Source organism: Helianthus annuus, chromosome 12, assembly GCF_002127325.2.
Source record: "Helianthus annuus cultivar XRQ/B chromosome 12, HanXRQr2.0-SUNRISE, whole genome shotgun sequence".
Lineage (NCBI taxonomy): Eukaryota > Viridiplantae > Streptophyta > Magnoliopsida > Asterales > Asteraceae > Helianthus > Helianthus annuus.
The window spans coordinates 73,952,725-73,976,207 of record NC_035444.2 but is presented as its reverse complement, the minus strand read 5'-3'; the positions used below and the strand labels follow the sequence as shown (position 1 = coordinate 73,976,207).

The window sequence follows — 23,483 nt, the reverse complement described above, 5'->3', positions numbered from 1 at the left end:
AACAAAAAAAAACAAAATTAAAAAAATTACCTGCTTGCAGGCAGAAAGAAAAACAAGAATTATTGAATTCAAATGCGCTTTAATGAAACTCCATAGCATGTCAAGCTTTTGGTCAAGAGGAACGAGTATGACTTTTTGTTGCAGACGATCGGCCCTAAACTGTCACCGCCGCTAGCGGCGGAGGAAGATCGGCGCAACCGGTGATCGTCAGTGTAAGCTTGGATCTAGAAAGATCTAAAAGAAAAAAAAGGAAAAGAAAATGATTCAAAGACTTACCATCTACGTCCCACGTTGTGCCGTCGCCGGACCACCGTCCAGTGTAAGCTCTCGCCGGACCACCATCCACGGTGGCCGGCCGCCGTGCCGTCACCGGCTCTGCTGCCGTCGTCTGGGGGATATGTGTGTGTGCGGTGTATGTGTGTGTTTGTTAGAATATATTGAAACTGATATAGGGATTTTAGGGGATTACAATTTAATTAGTTTCCATATCTTTAATATGAAAGTTCCCTATTTTACCCTTTTGATTAAAATTTAAATTAAATTTACTAAACCTTTAATTACAATTCTGCCATTGATCTAAGATCTATCATCTACAAAATCAAGGGCCCAGATAAGTTCACGCTGGAGAAAATGTTCACGTTTGAACCTAATCCTATATATATATTATGATTTAAGATATAACTAAATTCCCAATGGCATACATTAAATAATTTGTACTAAACTTAGCAACCTGATCAAACTATTGGCAACTTTTCTAGCTAAGACGTGTTGCTAATTGACTGATCAAATGCAACTTGAACCTGTTATCTTTCATCATGGTTTACACCATATCATGCAATTCTCAAAATCTTGATGTTTGCAGGGGTTCATTTGTGTCGTATCATAGATGTGGGTGGCCTTTCCCTAACCCACACCCAAGTGCTAAACACCGGTGAGCACATAAGATCTATCAGATTTCAATATTTTATTGTTCAGAAATGGTTTCACATATACAATAGATAATAATAATACACACAATCTACTTTTGTACATAATGACTAATTGCAAAAGCTACAACAGATAAGAGCAATATAATTATGGCTACTTGGAGAATCAGACTCAGGCCATCAAGTGCATCTAACTGAGTTTAAAACAAATAGAATCATCTGCATGTGTTCGAGACTCACCGATTGGAATAGAAGCTGACAGAGACCTCCACAACATCACATGGAACGCCTGGGATTGGAATCGCCTCCTCAAACTCCACATACACGTTCACGACACCACTCTCTTGAATCAAAAGAGTTCTGAAAAAATTAAACACTTTTTCAGTACCCAAATCATCCACATTACCCAACTGTTGGGTGTCTACCGACACCACACATCAAACTTTCTCAGACGCATTTCATCAAACACCTTGTTTACACCCAAATTTAATAAACACTTTTTCAGTACCCAAATCATCCACATTACCCAACTGCTGGGTATCTACCAACACCACAGCTCGAACTTTCTCAGACACATTTCTTTAAAAACCTTGGTTACACCCAAATTAATAAACTGTAAATAGCTTTAAGACTATTATTAAATGAAAAGGCACATACTTGTAAGAACTCTGCTGTCATTATCTCTAACGATGCAGACATTATTGCATGAACAAATAATTGTAAATGACGAAAGATTCAATTTTTATCAACTTATGTGAACTAAAACATGAGTATTGATCAGATGAATGATATAAATAAAGATGAAAAGAAACATAAAAGTAAGAATGATCAAGAACATGTATGTGGAGTTTACCGGTGAGAGATTGATTACCAGCGGTTGATCAGAGGGGTGGACAACCACCGTTAACAACCATCTCCAACGCACACCCACCTTCAGAAACCATCACCATCGACCTAAATAGTAGTCGCTGTAACATCTACAGCCGGAGCCGCTGTCATAACCCTAATACCAAACAATCGAGGATGATGATGGCATTGAGTTTTAGAGAGAGAAAGAAAAGGTGCTGAACTGATGTTAGGGCTTTTGTTGTGTTGTTACGGCAGTGGGAAATGGAAGAAAGAAGGCGCATATGAAGACACGTGTAAACAACAAACCGTACAAAGAAACAAACAAATGTACATAAAACATCAAAGAAACACAACTTACAAGTCATTAATGCACCCAGTTGTTGCAAATTTATAATTTATAATATATAATAACAATAATAATACTAAAATAATAATAATAATAATAAATAAAATAATAATAATAATAACAATAAAATATTAATAATAATAATAACAATAATAATATTAATAATAAACAACATTAACAATATTAATTATAATAACATTAACAATAATAAAAGAAAAAAAATCATTGCTCCGTCTTGCCTCATATAGAGGTAGACAGGGGGTCCTGTTCTACCCTGTCATCTTCAACAACAAGCAACAACAACCAAACCCACCAAAAACCTAAAATCAGGGTAATCCTAAGGTCTAAAGGCAAAAACGAAGCAAGAATATTAAACTACGGGTTGAAATACATATCGAGGATGCTTCAATCGTCGAAAATACGGTCCGAATACGATCCAGGGGCGTATATCCGTATGTGTCTCGTATATGTGTGTTTGTATTTGATTTGGGAGTATTATGCAGGGGCGTCTAGGTCTCCCCCTGTTATACGAAACATAAACGCCTCGTATAGACCTAGACGACCCGTCTAGCAAGGCTGCAAAATTACCAATTTACCCCTGTGTCACCCCAGTATAGGCCTCATTCAGGGGTAAAATGGTAATTAACCATTCCAAAAAGATATTTCTGAAATGGTTAATTACCATTTTACCCCTGAATGTGGCCTATACTAGGGGCACTACAGGGGTCAAATGGTAATTTATTAAATACTTTATTAATAATTAAAAAAACCCAAAAAGTAGCCGCCCATCGTATATGACGCGTTTAGGTCTAAACGTGGTGTCCACTTTTTAAAATTACCTTTAAGCCCCTGATTAAGGCCTATGCTGGGGGCATCTCAGGGGTTTAATGATAATTAAATAAAAATTTTCAAAATTCAAATTTTAAAAAAGGAAATGTTGCCGCCCAAAATAGACGACACGTCCAGCGCTATACGAGGCGTCCACTTTTTAGAAATTTACTTTTATACCCCTGATTGAGACCAAAATAGACGACATGTACTTTTTTAAATTTTCAAAACCAAATATGCCGCTCAAAATAGACTACCCGTCTAGCTCTGTACGGGGCGTCTGGGTTATGTAAAATGACCTTTTTGCCCCTTGTTTGGGCCTAGACTGAGGGTATATCAGGAGTAAAATGGTCTTTTGACAATCCTTAGACGACCCGTCTAGGGCTATACGAGGCATATATATATATATATACGTATATATATACGTATATATATATATATACGTATATATATATATATATATACGTATATATATATATAGACGTATATATATATATACACGTGTATATATATACACGTGTATATATACACGTGTATATATATACACGTGTATATATATATATATACACGTATATATATACGTGTATATAAAAAACGTGTATATATATATATACGTGTATAATACGTGTATATATATATATATACGTATATATATATATACGTATATATATATACGTATATATATATATACGTATATATATATATATACACATATATACACGTGTATATATATAGGGGAAGGTTCAAATGAAAACCACTAGTTATTGTGAAAACTAGAAAACTAACTAAAACCCACTAAAAAGGAGGGAGGGAAGACTTTTAATGAAGGAGGGGTAAAATTGGAACAAAAAATATATAACTTTTCAAACATTTCACATTTCTCCATACGTTATCATTTTAAAACAAAAATGACACCATAAGATCACAAATTTTCTTATCTTTCATTCAAGTATATTCGAGCATATTTTTTATCACATAAAAAAAGATTTATGGTGTCGTCTTGTTTTCAATACTATTATTATAGTAGTGCACATGTGCAATATAACATGTACTACAATGTGCATTACATGCTTAAAATTAGTTTTTTGATTCTAGTTTAGCTTTTAGGGTTAGTTTTTTAGAGGTTTAGGATTAGGATTAGGTTTTTGGGTGTGGGGGGGAGGGGGGTTTAGGTTTTTGGGGGGTGGGGGTGGGGGGGTTAGGTTTTTTTCGGGTTTATGTTTAGGGTTTAGTTTTAGGTTTTCGGGAGGGTGGGGGTGGGGGGGTTTAGGTTTTTTTTTTGTTGGGGGGGGGGGGGGTTAGGCTTTTGGTGGGAGGGTGAATTTAGGTTTGGGGGGGGGGGGTGGGGGGTTTAGGTTTTTGGGGGGTGTCGGTGGGGGTGGGTTAAGTGGTTTAGGCTTTCCGTATTAGTGCACATGTGCAGTACAACCAAAAAAAAATTTTTTTTTTTTTTGAAATTTTTTTTCCATATATAAAAAGTAGCAATTTTTCTAAAAAAAATTGTAAAAAAAAAAAAAAAAAAAATTTGTATGTTTTTTAGGCTTTTTTAGTTAGTTTTCGAGTTTTCATAATAAAAGTGGTTTTCATTTGAACCATCCCCTATATATATATACGTATATATATATATAGATATATATTGTAATTATAAAAAAATGATGGAAATATGAACAAAAATCTTATTAAATTGTTTTAGTCAATTGTAATTATAAATAAATGGTAGAAATTTATAAAAAAAATCTTATTAAACTGTTTTAATCAATTGTAATTATAAAAAAAAAGATAGAAATTTAAAAAAAAATCTTATTAAATTGTTTTATGCAATTGTAATTATAAAAAAAATATAGAAATTAATACAAAAATCTTATTAATTACAATAAGAATAATTATCGATACCAAAAATCCTATTAATTACAAAAATCATTCTTCCTTATCACTGTCGATGTAATTAAAACTCGGGTTTCATCTTGGTGGCGGATTCATTACCGATGCATACCATTCTAAACGTGGCAAGTACATATCTTCCCATTGTTCCGTATGAGGTCTTTAGTGGTTCAACCATAGCCCATGTGTTGGTGGCATTGGATAATTCCCTTCCAGCTTAACGTGTATGAAGTGGTTCTCGTTAACATGTGCACGCGTTTGGAATAGTGGTTGTTGATTAGCCGGGGGACTTAATATCGGGAAGAAAGTGGAACTCGCACCGTTGCTTAACAGGTGCACCCCGATACCGTACGTTTGTGCAATATGAAGCCCTGCTAAGGGGAAGTCCATCCAGTGATTCGGGGGACAGCCGGACACTGAATTCCAAATTAGGCCCTGACGATGCGTGTTAAAATATCCTTCGTCCCATGCTTCAAATATTGGGAACCAGATCGATTCGTTCTGATCCATTTCTTAGACAAGGTCCCTTCGAATGAGCCCTCGTGAACTCTAACCCATACCTAAGCCTACAGCCACAAACCGAAACCCACAATGACCGTCCGGCCTCACATCTCGTATGCATGAGATATACGGGTGAAACACTGGCGGAATGGCAGACTTAAACTGTTTGATGATTCCCACGTTCTAGTCCCCAATTATTAAAGGAAAAACGTTATCATCTCGTATCTCTTTCTTCTTAGAACTCTTTGAACGGCTTAGGCCCGCTTTGGGTTTTTGAGACCTTATAGTCTACTGTTGAGAGGCATGTGACGGAACGTACGAGCAGTGGCGAGGGTTAACGTATTTACTTTGTCGGGAACCTTCAAAGCACGTGTTTGCATCACCGAAGGAGCTTCTCCTCAATTATTCGTCTATACGAGCGGCCTCGTCCAACCTTTGTTGTATCTACTTTGTTGTTGGTCGGCCACGAGTATTTTGTTGCACAAACGGTGGTTTCTTGGTAGATTTCTGTGGAGTCAACACCGCTTTAATCTTTTACATCAGGCTTTTTTCTGAGCTAGGGGGTGTGACTCTAATTGTTGTCTAACAATATTTTGCTATTCGACCACGTCAACGTCATCGTCTACCAATTTACAACTTTGGAAGTTAAGCTTCCGCCAGAAGACGTCTATGTCTTCGAGTTGAATCGGATGCTCTGCACGGTTAAAAACAACACTGTTTAAGTCACATGATTAACGAAAATATATTACACAAGTGTTGTACGTTTAACAATTATTACCTGTATGTAGGTACTTTTCTAGCCTACAAGCACACGGCAACCCACAACTGTACCACATCTGGCAACCACATGATGAATGATAGTGCTGCAAGATATCTAGCTTCGTAAGTGCCTCTCCACTCAACAAGTCAAGGGCTGTATGGGATACTTTTCCAAGTAGGTGTTGAAACAGCGGGTGTCTGTGGTGGTTCATTATTTTTTCGATGCGTTATCGAAAACTCTTCCTTATTTCACTGTACTGTGTCTCAACTAAATCCCTGACACAACCAACTATACGGTCCAGCGAGCTCCTATCTAGGACGTATCTCTTTAAGTTGGCGTGTTGGCTCTCAACTCTGTTTGTGGTACGATTACCAAAGATCCGCCTCTTATTAGTCCACACAAAGACGAACATCACCTTATAGTCTTTTAGCCAGTTATCATACACGAAATTGAAGACCCCTAAAAAGTAAAAATAATTTATTAAAATGTACATAGGTGAGTCATATGTTATTAAAAAACTTACTTGAACGTTTGCACTCCACAAGTCGCTTTTGCAGGTTGCGCAAGTGGTACTCGTAGATGGGTGTGGATGGAGATTCACACAATGATCCCCAGAATGCCAAAAATTTTTCCCAGTCTTCTTCTGTGAAGGCACTCTTGCAGTGCTTCATAATATTCTGTTGTATATGAACCTGCAAAGAAGCCTGGAGGTGTCTTGAAATACTTTAGCACACGCGGCCATAAGGGCCAGGTCTCTATCCGTTACAATCACACGTGGCTCCATACATTCATCCAACATTTACTTGATCCTCTCAAGCACCCACACAAAGTTATCACTCTGTTCTTTACAGATAACGGCATGCGCGATACAAAACGAATGGTTCGTAGGCGTCATACCAACAATCTAGACAAATGACATATTGTATATGTTTGTCTTGTACGTCGAATAGATCAGCAAGACGTGGGGGAATGCACACCACATTTCACTCGAGTACTCATGAAGAAAGAAGATCTCTGTTACGACCTCTGTTCCGGGTTCCTCCCATGTCTCGTAAATAAATTCGTTGTTTATAAGCATGTTATCTAGGGACTGCATGGGAGTCAATCTGTCTCTTTGTTCGGCTCTAATCTTCGCCACAGCGTTTTGAACGTCTTTCTGAACATGAAATCTGTCGGGGTCCTGCTTCCTTATCGTTTGAAAAATTTTGCGCGGCTCCATGTTTTGAGCTGTCAGCTGCTCGATCAGTTTCTTTTCACTTGGAGTAAACCTTCGCACAAACGCGTGGGCCGATAGGTCCTCACAAAGTTCGTGGTTATGTTCAATTTTTCCCTCTTTTATCTCCCAGGTTTCATACGGGTGGTCTCGCACAGCCAGCAGGTAAAACGGGCAACCGGTTTTTTTGCTTCCGGCTTTTCTAAGTGTTGTTGTAGTGTGGTGCTCATCACCACGGTCACATTCAAGCCATACCCTCCCGGTCCTTCCCCTGATTTTCTTTGATCGACGGGTGTCAATAACGAAACCATCCGCATTTGCTATTTCTTGTATCCATTTCTTTAGTTCATCTAGAGAGTTGAAAACTTGTAACATTGACAATAACGATATAACGATAGCAATAACAATTAATCTATCTAGCATAACAAAATAAAATTGATACCTGCTTTTTTAAGTACGGATTGTCCGGGATCGGGGGTACCTCACCACCATATCCTCCAACGTCCGCATAGTTTTGTTTAACGTAAGGACCGCTCGGGGAAATGAATTGCTGATGACCACCGTCTCCTCCGTATTCATCTGGATAATGTTGTTGCACGTAAGAATATTCACACCCGTATCCATAATCCGGATACCCTTGGTGCGCCGGATTACTTGGTTGACCAGCTTGGTATGAGTCATCTATAGGGGATGTTTCATCAACAGGGGGATGTGTGTTCAAATCTAGAAACGATCTGTTTTGTTTTCCTTGTACCCTAGACACAACCTCCTCTTGCTCATTAGAATCAGGAACGCCAGACTCCTCAAAAAAAAACGGTATCATCATTAGTATATAATTAACTAAAACAAGTAATTAAAACAGTTAAGCTAATAACTATTACCGGAACATTTTCAGGCACCCATGCGTCGCTAGAATACTGCCCAAAGACATAGTTGTCGTACCAGTATGATGACATTTCAACACTTCGCAGTGATAAGAACACAAATGCAAACAACAAAATATGTTTCGAAGAGATAGTAGAAGAAACATAAGGAATGCGTGGGTGGACCAACAATGCACTGTAAGTTGTTGTTTATATGAAACAGAGGCGCCTCGTATAGCCCTAGACGCCCCATATTACTTTATGTCGCATGCCAGACACATAGGCACATCAGTCTTTAAGAAGCCTCATATAGGGCTATACGAGGCGTCTTGGTCCCTTCGTATTGCTCCCTCGTACCGGCCTAGACACCCCGTCTGATGTGACTGATGTGACGTTGTACGAGGTTTAGTGGTTGGTCGGATAAAGTAACCCTAGATGCCTTGTATAGGCCTATACGAGGCGTCTTGAAGGGTGTGGAAATAGGGAGTTGGGTGTGTGAATTTGTAGACCCATAATAAAATGTGTTCATGCTAAGCTATAGACAACTTCGAAAGACTGAATTAGATTTTGTATAATTTGTTATCTAGATTGGTATGACTTATTATATGGTAGTCAAAATCTGCTGTCTAGATTTGATAAATACCTTAAAACGTTGAACTACTGTCTTTTGAAAAGATTCTCATTAACTAACATTTAAAAAGACCAATTAGTCTAACCATCATGGTTCTTCTATTACTTGGTTTTTTGGTCAAACCGTAAATCAAACATAGTTCTTCTATTCTCAAAGACTTTAACTCTTAGCTTTGTTTGAGCTTTCCTGATTTTGCACGCATGTTTGGGCTCACCATAACCAGCTTTGACACGATTGATCAGCAAATCAGATCGGTTGCAAAGATTTCGAGAACTCTCGTGAAAAATGGAAATGTATGGTGAACAAATGGATGAGATGGTGAAAACATGCAAGAACAAAAAGGTAGTCAGAAACCATCCTTAAACACCCTCCACAAACTAAGAAGCAATTAATCATACCCGCAAGCTACAAGAAAGGATCAATGATTGTGTGAGTAAAGTTGAAGAAAGGTGAACCAACAGGTCCAGTAACTCCAGAACAGAAAGTTAACAACGAAAAGGAAGATGGTGTTGCTAGGGTTTTGAGAATCAAATGGATTCTTGATGCTGGTTCGTTTCTGTTTATGGTCGTGTTAGAGTCGTTAATGAAGTTGTTAGAGATAAGGCTATCGGTGAAAACCCTACAGGAAATAGGAATTAGAAAAGGGTCTACATATTCACGCACCCAACTGCCTATTTCCCCACCCTTCAAGATGCCTCGTATAGGCCTATACGAGGCGTCTAGGGTTACTTTATCCAACCAACCACTAAACCTCGTATAACGTCACATCAGTCACATCAGATGGGGTGTCTAGGCCTGTACGAGGAAGCAATACGAAGGGACCAAGACGCCTCGTATAGCCCTATACGAGGCGTCTTGAAGACTAATGTGACTATGTGTCTTGCATGCGACATAAAACAATATGGGGCGTCTAGGGCTATACGAGGCGTCTCTGTTTCATATAAACAGGAACTTACAGTGCATTATTCATCCAGCCGAGCATTCCTTCTGTTTCTTCCATTTCTTCGAAATATATTTTCTTGTTTGCATTCGTATTTCTTATCACTGTGAAGTGTTGAAATGTCATCATACTGGGACGTCAACTATGTCTTTGCGCAATATTCTAGTGACGCATGGGTGCCCGAAAACGTCCTGGTAACAGTTATTAGCTTAACTGTTTTAATTACTTGTTGTTTTAGTTAATTATTTACTAATGATGATACCGTTTTTTGGAGGAGTCTGGTGTTCCCGATTCTAATGAGCAAGAGGAGGTTGTGTCTAGTGTACAAGGAAAACAAAACAGACCATTTCTAGATTTGAACACGCATCCCCCAGTTGATGAAACATCCCCTGTAGATGACTCATACCATGCTGGTCAACCAAGTTATGTGGCGCAACAAGGGTATCCGGATTATGGATACGGGTGTGAATATTCTTACGTGCAACAACATTATCCTGATGGATACGGAGGGGAAGGTGGTCATCAGCAATTCATTTCCCCGAGCGGTCCTTACGTTCAACAAAACTATTCGGGCGTTGGAGGATATGGTGAATATGGTGGATATGGTGGTGAGGCAACCCCCATCCCGGACAATCCGTACTTAAAAAAGCAGGTATCAATTTAATTTTGTTACGTTAGATAGTTTAATTATTATTATTACTGAAATTTGTATTATTATTATTATTATTATTATTGTTATTATTGTCGATGTTACAGGTTTTCAACTCTCTAGATGAACTAAAGAAATGGATCCAACAATTGGTAAACGCGGATGGTTTCGTTATTGTCACCCGTCGATCAAAGAAAATCGGGGGAAGGACCAGGAGGGTATGGCTTGAATGTGACCGTGGTGGTGAGCAACACACTACAGCAACACTTAGAAAAGCCGGAAGCAAAAAAACCGGTTGCCTGTTTTACCTGCTGGTTGTGCGTGACCATCCGTATGAAACCTGGGAGATAAAAGAGGGAAAAATTGAACATAACCACGAACTTTGGGAGGACCTGTCGGCCCACGCGTTTGTGCGAAGGTTTACTCCAACTGAAAAGAAACTGATCGAGCAGCTGACAGCTCAAAACATGGAGCCGCGCAAAAATTTTCAAACGAGAAGGAAGCAGGACCCCGACAGGTTTCATGTTTAGAAAGACATTCAAAACGCCGTGACGAAGATTAGAGCCGAATAAAGAGACGGATTGACTCCCATGCAGTCACTAGAAAACATGTTGATAAACAATGAATTTATTTACGAGACACGGGAGGAACCCGGAACAGAGGTCGTAACAGAGATCTTCTTTCTTCATCAGTACTCGAGTGAAATGTGGCGTGCATTCCCCCACGTTTTGCTGATCGATTCGATGTACAAGACAAACATATACAATATGCCATTTGTCCAGATTGTTGGTGTGACGCCTACCAACCATTCGTTTTGTATCGCGCATGCCGTTATCTGTAAAGAATGGAGTGATAACTTTGTGTGGGTGCTTAAGAGGATCAAGTCAATGTTGGATGAATGTATGGAGCCACGTGTGATTGTAACGGATAGAGACCTGACCCTTATGGGCGCGTGTGCTAAAGTATTTCCAGACGCCTCCAGGCTTCTTTGCAGGTTTCACATACAACAGAATATTATGAAGCACTGCAAGAGTGCCTTCATAGAAGAAGACTGGGAAAAAAATTTGTCATTCTAGGGTAACTGTGTGAGTCTCCATCTGTACCTATATACGAGTACCACTTGCGCAACCTGTAAAAGCGACTTGTGGAGTGAAAATGTTCAAGTAAGCTTTTTAATAACATATGACTCACCTATGTACATTTTAATAAATCATTTTTACTTTTTAGGGGTCTTCAATTACGGGTATGATAACTGGCTAAAACATTATAAGGAGATGTTCGTCTTTTCGTGGACTGATAAGAGGCGCAACTTTGGTAATCGTACAACAAACAGAGTTGAGAGCCAACACGCCAACTTAAAGAGATACGTCTTAGATAGGAGCTCGCTGGACCGTATAGTTGGTTGTGTCTGGGATATAGTTGAGACACAGTACGGTGAAATAAGGAAGAGTTTTCGAGAAAGCATCGAAAAAATAATGAACCACCACAGAAACCTGTTGTTTCAACACCTACTTGGAAAAGTATCCCATACTGCCCTTGACTTGTTGAGGGAAGAGGCAGTTAGGAAGCTAAACGTCTTGCAGCGCTATCATTCATCATGTGATTGCCAGATTGGTACAGCTGTGGGTTGCCGTGTGCTTGTAGGCTAGAAAAGTACCTACGTGCAGGTAATAATTTTTAAACGTACAACACTTGTGTGATATATGTCCGTTAATCATGTGACTTAAACAATGTTGTTTTTAACCGTGCAGAGCGTCCGATTCAACTCGAAGACATAGACGTCTTCTGGCGGAAGCTTAACTTCCAAAGTTGCAAATTGATAGACGATGATGTTCACGTGGTCGAAGAGCTAAATATTGTTAGACAAAAATTAGAGTCGCACCCCCAGCTCAGAAAAAAAAAGCCTGATGTCAAAAATTAAAGCGGTGTTGACTCCACAGAAATCTACCAAGAAACCACCGGTTGTCCAACAAAATACTTGTGGCCGACCAACAACAAAGTAGGTACAACAAAGGTTGGACGAGGTCGCTCGTATAGACGAAGAATTGAGGAAAAGCTCCTTCGGTGATGCAAACACGTGCTTTGAAGGTTCCCGATAAAGTAAATACGATAACCCTTGCCACAGCTCATACGTTCTGTCACAGGCCTCTCAGAAGTCGGTTATAAGGTCTCAAAAACCCAAAGCGGGCCTAAGCCATTCAAAGAGTTCTAAGAAGAAAGAGATACGAGATGATAATGGTTTTCCTTTAATAATTGGGGACGAGAACGTGGGAATCATCAAACAGTTTAAATCTTCCATTCCGCCAGTGTTTCACCCGTACGTCTCGTGCATACGAGATGTGAGGCTGGACGGTCACTGTGGGTTTCAGTCTGTAGTTGTAGGCTTAGGTATGGAAGAACGTTCATGGGGGCACATTCGAAGGGACCTTGTCCAAGAAATGGACCAGAACGAATCGATCTGGTTCCCAATATTTGAAGCATGGGATGAAGGATATTTTTACAAAGGAACGGTTGTCTCCCGAATCACTGGATGGACTTCCCCTTAGCAAGGCTTCTTTTTACGCAAATGTACGGTATCGGGGTGCACCTGTTAAGCATCAGTGCGAGTTCCACTTTCTTCCCGATATTAAGTCCTCCGGCTAATCAACAAACACTATTCATAACGCTTGCACATGTTAACTAGAACCACTTCATACATGTTAAGCTAGAAAGGGATTATCAAATGCCACCAACACACGGGCTATGGTTAAACCACCGAAGACCTCATGCGGGACAATGGGAAGATATGTACTTGCCACGTCTAGAATGGTATGCATCGATAATGAATCCGCCACCAAGATCAAACCCGAGTCTTAATTACATCGACAGTGATACGGAAAAATGATTTTTGTAATTAATAGGATTTTTTGTATCGATAATTATTCTTATTGTAATTATTAAGATTTTTTGTATTAATTTCTATAATTTTTTTTATAATCACAATTGCATAAAACAATTTAATAAGATTTTTTTTTATAAATTTCTAACATTTTTTATAATTACAATTGATTAAAACAATTTAACAAGATTTTTTTTATAAATTTCTATCATTTTTTTAATTTTTTTATAAATAACATTTTTTATAATTACAATTGATTAAAACAATTTAACAAGATTTTTTTATAAATTTCTATCATTTTTTTAATTTTTTTATAAATTTCTATCATTTTTTTATAATTACAGTTGATTAAAACATCTTAATAAGATTTTTTTTAATTTCTATCATTTTTTTATAAATACAAAAAAAAATTTATACGTATCGTATAGCCCTAGACGGGTCGTCTATGTTTTGTCAAAAGACCATTTTACCCCTGATATTCCCTCAGTCTAGGCATAAACCAGGGGCATAGAGGTCATTTTACTAAAACAAGACGCCACGTATAGATTTAGACGGGTCGTCTATTTTGAGCTAGACATTGTCTTGAATGATATTATTTTGATGTTGAATACTTGAAATAACTTGTTTGATATGAAAGAAGTTGGTTGTATGCATATCTATAATACTATATAATATATCTCCTCTGTACTAAAAAGTAATTTACCCCTGAAATTTTAAGACGGCAGACAAAGTGTCATGCCTTATTCCCTGTTCTTTCATCATCTTCTACCAATTTTGCCCCCCAATTCAATGGTTCGTTTGTATGGTTTACAGCTTTGTATGGTTTACAGCTGAATAACACTACTAAGATGACTCAAAGCATCACTACAATTAATAATACAATCAATTAGGTCACATCATTGAAATCAATTCTTCACCTGGACGATTGGATGGCAGCAACCCTAATTCTCCCGGTGAAGAAGACGAACCGTACAAATGAGTAAGTTTTCATCCATTTATATCCAGTTTCATCAGATTGTTATAACGGAGAGTGAGGTGTGAGGGTTTCCCTTCACTGCCATTGTCGTTGCCAACCCCACTGCCACTGTCTGACGCGATGGTTGTTGCTTACGGACTGATTGAAGATGAACGAAGGCGAGATTATTCAACACATTCGGCGGACCACAGGTATGAGTTTTCAATTTTGAGTTGTCAAACAAAAGGGTTTAAATTATCGTATCGAATCCTAGTTTTGATTGGGTTCTGATCGAGTCATCATCTAGGATTTTGATTGACAACATTCAATTGCCTGCTGAATTTTAGTTAGAATTAATCGAGTCATTGTTGCTTTACTAGGAAATTTTGAAGAACCCATGAAAAGCTTCATCTGGGTTTTTGACAAGGTGCCCTTTTAGAAGTCTATTTGATTTTATTACATAACTTTTGCTTTTATTCAAGTTGATTCTGATTATTGTTGCTAATGCAGGGAGTATGCAGTAGGATTAATGGGTTAAAACGGGTCTAGGTTGTACCTGGTCATTTTTAGTACAGGCTAGAATGAACTGCATTGACCCACAATTACATTTTGTTGATTTTTCATTTTTTTTCATTGTGTTAATAGCATATTATGATTAAAAATCAATATTACTTTGTTATGAAATAGGCAAAGAATCTTTTAAAAGAAGAATTCATTCATAATTTCATATATTGTGTAGGAAGGGCACCGGATTCTTTAGAGGAAGCTCGAAATATTAAAGAGTGACTCTTCATAAATTGGCAGATGGGTGGCGCGTATAGGTCAGCTTCTAGGGAAAAAGTAAGAGAAACGGGAGTGAGAGAGAGGGAGAAGTAAGGAAGTGGTCGGTGGTTTCTGAAGGCGATGGGATCTTCTTTCCAGTCGATGAAAACAGAAGGTTGCGGAGGCGGCGTCTAGTTCGGATTTCTTTCCTCCGGCCATCTGACTGACGTTCAACTGTTGCAGTTCAAGGTATCTCTTACTTTTAATTGATTCAAACTTCCTGTTTTGATGTTTGTAATATCGTATACCCTGTCATGTTTGGGCGATTTGAAGAAACAAAAGTTATATGATAGCCGGTAGTCATATTTGTTTTCTTCTTATTACTTTTTGTCTCTTTACCATAAGTTGTTACAGTGAAGTTGATAGCGAAGCATGGTAAAAGTGAAAAAGGCATTCAATCTGAAACAAACAAATTGAGCTACCAATGATGTTTATATATATATATATATATATATATATATATATATATATATATATATATATATATATATATATATATACATAGGGTAGGGTTCTAGAGTGAACACTAGGTTGAGAGTGAACTGTGTGAACTAATCTGGGCCATTGGATTACATTATCTAGAGATTTCTAAACAATGACAAGATTGTAATTATAATGTTGTAACTCCCTTTTAAAATAAATAACAGAAGGGTATTTGTGTCTTTTGTAAATTGCATTTATTAAACAATATAATCAAAATCCCTAAAATCTCGCTAGTTTCCGTATATACAAGATACATAGTTATTAGTGTATACACATCTGTACAGTCTCGCTAGTATCAGTTTATACAATATACACAGCTGTTAGTTTATAAACATGTGTACAGTCTCGTTAACTATCAGTTTATACAAGATACACAGCTGTTAGTTTATACATATGTGTACAGTCTTTTATACATTTGTGTATTATATTCAGAAATGGTTACATATGTGTATATTAACAACATATAGTATATTAGGCATGCACACGAGTAGATTCATATAAAAATTATGAAATTAATAAAAATGAAACATATCACATGTATGCAAAAATAAATAACTTCATCACATATTCAAAAAAAGAAATAATACCCAAAAATAATTACAATTTCAATCTCAGAGAAATTTTTTAATGTTTATTGAAAATTATAAAAAAGTTAAAAACAATGTATTGTGATATCTATATGTACGGATAATAAAAGAAAAACAATATTCAAGTTAAAATTAAAACAAAATCTATGGATAAAGAAATAATGGAGAAATAATTAAAAATGAGAGAGAGAGAGAGAGAGAGAGTTAAGAGATGAGAAAATTAAGGAATTTTAATTAAACATACTTTGGCTAATGTCAATCTTACCATTTTAATCTAAAAAATGATCAAGGGCTAAGATTAGTTCACTCTCAAGAAGTTGTTCACTCTTGATCCTAACCCTATATATATATATATATATATATATATATATATGGGGATAGTTCAAATGAAAATCACTTTTATTGTGAAAACTCGAAAACTAACTAAAAAAAGCCTAAAAAACACACAAAAAAAAATTTTTTTTTTCAATTTTTTTATAAAAATCGCTAGTTTTTATATATAAAAAAAACTTTTTTTTAAAAAAAAAAATTTGTGTAGTGCACATGTGTAATAATACACATGTGTAGTACACATACATATGTGCAGTATTACACATGTGCACTACACAAAAATTTTTTTTTTTTTTGAATTTTTTTTATATTAAAAAACCTGCGAAATTTTGATTGCAAAAAAAAATTAAAAAAAAAATTTTTGTATGTTTTTTTGGCTTTTTTTAATTAGTTTTCGAGTTTTCACAATAACTAGTGGTTTTCATTTGAACCTTCCCCATATATATATATATATATATATATATCAATAACTCTGTGTTGGGGCCTGGGGGTGTAACTCATCTTATGCCTACCCTTTGTTTGTCTAAAACTTAACTATGTTTTTGCAATGTTTTAAAAATCATTGTTAGCCATAGGAGGGTGATGGTGTTTACTGAATGCATATTACTATTGTTTATACTTTATAGGCTGTTAGATTATATATTACGAAAGGCATTTGTGCTGTAATATAGAGTCCTAAAAACTCTTTTATGATCTTATTCTAGGAAGTTCTGTTTTTTGTTTATTGCTCATGTTTCACACTATCATAATGTTCTTTTATATGACGAAATATTCATGCTGCAGGGATGTGTAATGCACTTGTTTCTGGCTGTTGGATGGGCTGCCGCGGCTTATGTGAGGTATCAAATTGTTATATTAGCTCTTACTAGGGTATGAAGGTACTGCACTTAAGAAGACCGAATTAATTTTTTTAGATGGCATAATGAGTGATAAAAAAGCATAAAACCTTCTATATCATCGGATAGATGTACGATTTAACAAGATCATTTGTCATATGCAACTCTCCTTGCCAGTTTATCAAAATACTCATGATGAAAATCGAGAACAGTTTGTGTAAAACTACCTGGATGGGTTAAAATCATTGTGTGTAGGATGGATAGTCATTTTATTCCAAGTGGATTGTATAGGTAAACAATGTAAATACTTTGTATATGGAACCAAAAATTATAAAATTATAAAATGCCACTTATTTATTGCTAGGCCAAAATTACATTATTGCCATTAAGTTCTATTCAAATAGTGATTGTCCTTAACAAATGTTCATCTAATTCTTGAATCTTGCGAGAGTACTTTCATTAATATGCATGTAGAGTCAAATATTACTGAGCAGAATTTTACAGTTTCAAAGTAAAAAAGATAACAAAAACAAAAAAAAAACATTAAATTGAATGCAACATAATAAATTCCGTAGAAACAATAATATAAAATTAAAATATAAAATGTGTGTTAAATAACCAATGGATTGTTTGCGTTGCAAAGTAATAAAATGGTCACAATAGCAGAATGTTATAACTGGGTCGATGGGCAACTGGGTTAGGTTTGGAGGTGGTGACGGGAACCAGTTCTTTCTTCATGAGGAATTGGCTGAAGTAACAGCCTTAGAGGAATTAATTAGGACGGCACAATTGAGTAATAATGAAGATGGATGGAGGTGGGGTGAAACCGGAGATGAAACTTTCACGGTTAAAGACGTAAAGACTCGATATACTGCAGCAACTCAATAGGTAGGGACATACAAATTTCTGTGGAACAATTGGGCGCCGAGGAAAGTTAACTTGTTTAGTTGGAGGGCAGAAATGAATCGGATCCCGACGATTGACAATCTTATAAAGCGAAATATCCAAGTCGACTCAGAGAGGTGCAAGATGTGTGGGGATGTGGGGGAATCAGTGAATCATCTTTTCATCTCGTGTTCGGTGGCGAATATCATCTGGATGCAAGTTAGTGAATGGTGCAAAATTGATCTCATACTTGCTTTTTCATATAGGGATCTTATAGAGATTCATAGATCAATCACGGAGGTAAAATCAAAGAAGAAAATTGTCCAGGCCATAATCCTTATTTCGTGTTGGTCGATATGGAAAATGAGGAATGAAGTTACATTCAGTCAAAAGATGGTGTCGTTGTCACGGCTTTTGGCTGAGATAAAACTTCTGAGTTCACTATGGGTAAAGAAGAGAATGAAGGCAAAGGAGCAGGATTGGTTTCTGTAGTGGCTTATAGTTTTTGTCTTAACAGTATAGGGGATGGGGAGCATGTACTGTTTTGGTTTTGTTTTTATGCTTGTGTTTCTTTGTTTGTGGTTGGGGTTTTAGCTACTTGCTAGCTCCTTTCTATAAAGTCTGCAGGCGTTCAAAAAATAATAATAAAATAACCAATGGATCCATACCATAAGAGTAGGTCTTTGCTGGTCTACATTTATTCATCTATTCCAAAAGTAATGAAATTTAGGCTTATTGTTGAATCCAAACTTACTTTGTAATTGGTTGATTGAATAATATGAGGGTTGGCATTTATTGAATGGTTCATCTTAATAGCCTTTTTATGATATTTTTTACGGATTTAAAGAATAACTTAGCACTACTAATTATGTTGTTTACATTCCTTTATGCAACTTATTATTCTTCTTTTTTACGAATTGAAAGGGGAATCCTAGCATTCCATGTAGGGTTTACTCAAGATATTTATTTATATGTTAATATACAAGTAATTAATCTAACCGCAAAGCGCGTTAAGGTTTGAATTATATTCACACCCATATTATCAACTCCAACGCAACGCGCATGTATTACATAAACATTAGAAGTCACTGTATGACGGAAAAAATGTGCAACAGTCACGATGATGGTCGTACGTTTTACACCTACCACAATATACACGAGTGGGTTCCTCTCCTCTAGGTAAGATTCTTTTCCCCTCCTTAGGACGACCCACTTGATGTTTAGTAATGTGGGATGGCAGAAGATTGATCAGGCCATCAGGTACTTCCCATTTAGATTTATGCGGTAGTGGATATATCGCTTCCTCATACGCTCTCTTGTAAACTTCATTGCTATAACAAGAAAACGCATAATGACTGCAGTTCGTTTCACCTAGAAATCTGGAAACGGCAATCACATGGCCACACGGAAACCCAGATACCTGCCATACCCGACAACTGCATGTTTGGCTCGAGAAGTCGACAATGCTTCTTTTTTTCCCGTCTTCAACGTCAAAAGTATTAACACCAATGCCATCAACCGTCCACGTCCGAGATTTGGATATCTTCTTTTCAATTTTTTTTCTGAGCCTATTCCGTAAGCAATTGCTTACCATGGATACCCTAATTTCGGCAATCATAAAACCAATCTTGTAAAAAGTGTCAAAAAAATTCGACCAGTTGGGTTATTAGCATTTTCCTCTGGTATCTAGACAGAGCGTTCATAGACTCAGCACTGTTAGATGTCATATAATGATATCTTTTGCTAGGACAGTGTGCTCTAGACCATTTTTGAAAACCAACAGTTATAAGAGTCTGTCGAATTCTCAGTACAGCTGCACAAAGCGCGTCGAACGATTCTTCAAAATTGGAGATCCTGTAGGATTTACAAGTCTTCCACCAGAGGCTCTCGTGTTCCTTTTTCTTGTTTGACGGTAAATGAAGATTGACCATCAAATGCCGGCAACACAGGCCGTGAAAGGCTTCTGGAAAAACCTCACGTACCGCTAATTGAATTGAGTTTGCATGATAAGATATGACGGCCAACTCCGGATAAACACCAATACACTCTCTTAATTTGGACAAGAACCAGGTCCAAGACTGCCCGTCCTCAGATCTACCAATACCGTAGCCGATAGGCAAAATCTGATTGTTTCCCTCCATGCCAACTACCAAGAACATTGTGCCTTTAAACTCCCCTTTCAGGGGGTCTGACCATTTTTGAAAGGTGTGAAAACTATGGTGGTAAAGGATATTTTGAGAAGATGTTGAAGAAGTGGTTGTATATATAGGGGAAGAAATGGGTTCGTTTAATGAAACCTGCTGTGCATACCCGTATTTATTTAACAGTTGAAACGGCTCAAACGTCTTAATGCAAGAAAACGTTTGCTTTGGCTAGTTTCAAAAATTTGACCAGGTCAAGACTAATCTTTGCTATTTCCCCAAAAACATATAATTACAAAGTTATATTATAATCGCTTTCTTTAACAAAAAAAAATTAATTAGATAACCTTTTTTTTTACAAATCGTTTTATATGAATAAATACATTACTTATACATATATCAAAGGGAACTCGGTCAAAACCCTTTAACAAATCAAGTTATACATAAATTGTTATTGTTTATTACAATGTTAATAAATTATTGTTTGATTTATAACTTCTTTTTTTAAATATAATCTTCAAAAGATTTAAAAATGAAAATTAAAATTAATTTATGGCGTCGGCCAGACCGTTCTAATGCGTCGGGCGTATTGCTCTAAGTCGTCGGCCAAACCTCTCTAAGGCGTCGGCCAGTCCTCGATACAGCGTCAGTCCCGATGCGTCAGCCAGACCACACCACATGCGTCAGCCGGACCACGCCGCATGCGTCAGCCATATTACTACATGTAAGGAATTATTTTCAATGCTTGCCTTCTCTTCTCATTAACCTTGGTATAAATAATACAATTGAGATCAATAAGGATCTCATAAATATGGAAACAATATAATACAGTTAATCACAATATTTTCTACAATAATATTCTATTACACCCCCTCAGTCGAAGCGGGAGGTGAACGGATGCTGAGACTGTAACGAAAGTCTTCAAATAAAACTCTAGGCAAGCCCTTTGTAAAAATGTCAGCAACCTGATAACGAGAAGGAATGTGAAGAACCCGTACTTGACACCGTTGAACTTGTTTTCGGACAAAATGGATGTCGAGTTCGATGTGTTTAGTACGCTGGTGTTGAACTGGATTTCCGGAGAGGTAAATGGTACTGACGTTATCACAGTAAACTATGGTGGCTCTATCTGGCGGTCGATGTAACTCAACAAGCAAATTGCGAAGCCAGGAAATTTCCGCAACAACATTTGCAACAGCACGATACTCAGCTTCAGCATTGGAGCGAGAGATGGTGGGTTGGCGCTTAGAGGACCAGGAGACGAGGTTGTCCCCGAAGTAGACGCAGTAACTACTCGTGGAGCGACGTGTATCAGGGTATCCTGCCCAGTCAGCATCAGTGTATGCAAGAAGAGTAGGAGCACGATGAGAGGACAAGGTTAGGCCGTAAGCAACTGTGCCTTTGATGTATCTAATGATGCGCTTTAGGGCATTCCAATGATCAGTCCGGGGAGCATGTATATGCATACAAACTTGTTGCACAGCATAGCTAATGTCAGGGCGGGTGAATGTCAGGTATTGCAGTGCCCCAGCCAAGCTCCTGTAAAAAGTGGGGTTATCAAAAACATCACTAGAATGAACTTAATTTGGAATTGGTGTCAACAGGAGTGGCAACAGGCTTGCAGGATGCCATCCCTGCACGCTCGATAATGTCTGATGCATAACCGTGTTGCGATAGGAACATAGTATCCTGGGTACGGGAGACAGAGATCCCGAGAAAAAAACTTAGAGAACCAAGATCCTTCACAGCAAATTCTGTAGAAAGATAACCCATAAGTTGTTCACGAAGAGAAGGAGAGGAAGTGACAAGAAGAATGCCATCCACATAAAGAAGAAGGTATGCAGTGTGGGCCTGGCTGTGAAGAATGAACAGAGAGGTGTCACAACCACTTTGGCGAAAACCCAACATAAGAACATAGTCAGTGAATCGTTGATACCATGCACGAGGAGCTTGCTTTAGGCCATACAAGGATTTCTTGAGCCGACATACATGATCAAGAAAATTCTTATCACGGTACCCCATGGGTTGGTGCAAGTAGACAGTCTCATGTAAAGTACCATGCAGGAAGGCGTTGGTGACATCCAACTGGTGAACTGGCCAAGAGTTGGACAGAGTAACCGAAAGAACAGTCCAAATAGTAGCAGGCTTAACCACTGGACTAAACGTCTCACCACAATCGATCCCAACTTGCTGTAACCGCCCATCATAGGCTAACATTGCTTTGTAACGTTCAAGAGTGCCATCGGATTTGAACTTGTGTTTAAAGAGCCACATGCTTCGAATTATATTCATGTTGGACTGTCGTGGAACCAATTCCCATGTATCATTTTTAATAAGGGCACGAAACTCATTAGTCATAGCATCAAACCGAGAAAAATACAAGGGTAAGAGCGATGTTGAAGTTTGTGAATTTTAGTGGAAGGAATGAGTGGGTAGCAAAGACACCCAAAAACACGGAGATGGGCATAGGTGGGATTTTGTTGATAAAGTAAGTATGTGGGGGTTTGGTATTTGTGAGTTTTGGAGGGTATGATGTTAATTAAGTAGGTGGCAGTTTCGAGTGCATAAGGCCAAAAATTTGTGGGGAGGGAGGATTGGGAAAGAAGGGTTCGGGTGATGTTGTTAATCGAGCGAATTTTACACTCGGCTTTGCCATTATGAGATGATGTGTAGGGACAAGAGAGGCGAAAAAGAATGCCATACTTGTCAAAGAAGTTTTTAAATGAAGCGTTGACATATTCTTTCCCATTATCACATTGAAAAGTTTTTATTTTGCGGTGAAATTGAGTGTGGACAAGTGTGGTGAATGATTCAAAGATGTGGTAAACCTGAGATTTGTTTGATATAGGAAAGGTCCATAAGAAATTTGTATAATCATCCAAGAACAAGACATAATAACGGTGACCTCCCGAGCTTAAGGAGATGTCCATAAATCGCTATGCACAATGTCAAAAGGTTGCAATGTAACATTATTAGATAAATGAAACGGAAGTTTAATACTTTTGCCAAACACGCAAGGTTCACAAATAGATTTTTTAAAACAAATAGAATTAGAATTCTTTAAAGATTGCAATAAAGTGGGGCCGGGGTGGCCAAGACGTTGATGCCATAGAGTGGAGGACTGAGCAGCAGTGATGGAAGTGGAGAAGCAATGAAAGTCTTTGGAGAAGGTGTAGAGA

At 37.6% G+C, this 23,483-nt stretch overlaps 1 non-coding gene across 6 annotated transcripts in view; it reads right to left on the bottom strand.

Annotated features, from left to right (window-relative positions):
- LOC110915931 overlaps positions 1-23,483 on the bottom strand; it is a 28,324-nt gene that overhangs the window by 694 nt on the left and 4,147 nt on the right. For 3 of the 6 annotated variants that reach the window (XR_004874214.1, XR_004874217.1, XR_004874218.1), the window contains exon 3: positions 31-1,286. This is a non-coding gene — a transcript (uncharacterized LOC110915931). The remainder of the gene's footprint in view (positions 1-30; positions 1,287-23,483) is intronic. The other 3 variants (XR_004874216.1, XR_004874215.1, XR_004874219.1) reach the window with 3 other exon arrangements.